This window comes from Chrysochloris asiatica, unplaced genomic scaffold (genome assembly GCF_000296735.1).
Source record: "Chrysochloris asiatica unplaced genomic scaffold, ChrAsi1.0 scaffold00257, whole genome shotgun sequence".
Lineage (NCBI taxonomy): Eukaryota > Metazoa > Chordata > Mammalia > Afrosoricida > Chrysochloridae > Chrysochloris > Chrysochloris asiatica.
In genome coordinates this window covers 1,943,231-1,945,142 of record NW_006408775.1, presented here as the reverse complement: position 1 = coordinate 1,945,142, position 1,912 = coordinate 1,943,231, and positions in this window count along the sequence as shown.

Sequence of the window (1,912 nt, the reverse complement as noted above, 5' to 3'; positions counted from 1 at the left end):
CTCATCTATTTTATCTATTTTTGTTTGTGTGGTTTTCAAAATGTTTTGTAGTCCACGTATTCCCATCATTAGTGCCTTCACATTGTCCCGAATTTTTCATTGATGACCTTCATAATTCTGGGACAAATATCTTTTGAAACTGTATTATGTTCTCAGAGGATCTGAAACATTAATACAAAAATAAAACGCACGCAAATAAAGTCTTGAGCAATGTACAATTTAAAAAATTGCTATCATATCAACCAAACAAATCCTTAACCACGTTTAAATGGATTAATTTATACCACTTTACTGCAGAAAGAATATCAAAGGCATTAAAACAGAACAAAATACTTCTCAGTGTCCAATTCACATTTACGTTTCACCTTGCACGTGCAGACTCAGAATTTTGCATTGGAAGCTCAGATAGCCTATATCTACATTTATCTTAAGAATTCTATTTGAAAAACTACCATCCTGGCTGCAGACCCTTTCTCCTCTACGGACCACCTCCCCTGTGTGTGTGTGTGTGTGTGTGTGTGTGTGTGTGTGTGTTTAGTTCCACCCACAAGGGTGGAATTTCTAGTTCTTGATTAATACATAATCACCAGGGTGATGAGGATGCACCTGGAACTCTAGGGGCAGTGTCTGTACCAGAAGACCCTTTTTCCTAAGAGAAAGTAGAATGGGGGACAAGCCAAGTATATAGTTTTTGAGAAATTGATCCTTTGTCTCAAAAGTGGAAAGGTCAGTAGTGGGGCTTAAGTAGGGTAACACATAAAGCATCTCTTATGGGGATAGGCCAATGTCTTTTCTAGGGGCCATTTGGATTCTTAAAAGGGCTATGTTGTTGTTGTTGTAGTTGTTATGTGCTGTGGAGTCGGTTCCAACTCATAGCGACCCTGTACAGGGTTTCCAAGGCTGCAAATCTTTCCAGGAGCAGAAAGCCCCATCTTTCTCCCGTGGAACAGCTGGTAGCTTCGAACTGCTGACCCTGAGGTTTGCAGCCCGATTTGTAGGAAAACATTTAGTCCAAAGGATCCTTCCACTTTCACCTCCCGAGATTGGGAATTCCACAGGTGTGTAGAGGAGACCAGAGGGCTGACTGTAAAGGGAAGATCTGGAGGCCCCCGAGTTGACTAACAAGGTCACAATTTCCTTATGTGGCCCCATTTCTAAATTTACTAGGGGTTCCCAGTGGGACCCATCAGTATAAAAGAGCCCCTGACACTCCCTCTACCTTGTTAAAGGTCATAAGGGGATAATTCTCCTTTCTTTTTCACATTATGGACATTCCCTCTTAAAATGTCCATCTTTTCCACATTTAAAGTACCTGTTTTCTCCTCCACTTTAGGTTCCCCTCCCCTCCTGTTTTGTCCTGACTGTTGGGGTTGGGATCCTGAGGGGCATCAGTTAATCATTCTCCCCTGAGTTGCCTGCCAGAAGGTTGTTGTTGTTGTTGTTAGGTGCCATTGAGTTGGTTGGTACTGACTCATAGTGACCCTATGCACAACAGAACGAAACACTGCCCAATCCTGGGCCAACCTCACAATTGTTGCCACGCTAGAGCCCATTGATGCTGCCACTTTGCCAATCCATCTCACTGGGGGTCTTCCTCTTTTTCTCTGATGCTCCACCTTACCAAACACGATATCCTTCTCAAGCGACTGGTCCTTCCTGACAATATGTTCGAAGTATGAGAGACGAAGTCTGGCCATCCTGGCCTCTAAGGAGCACTCTGGCTGCACTTCTTCCAACACAGATCTGTTTATTCTTTTGGCAGCCCGTGGCACTTTGATTATTGTCCTCCAACACCATGACTCAAAAGCATTAATTCTTCTATAGTCTTATTTGCTGCACAGCTTTCACATGCATATGAGGTTATTTGAAAATACCACGGCTGAGTCAGGAGCACCTTATTTCACAAGCTGTC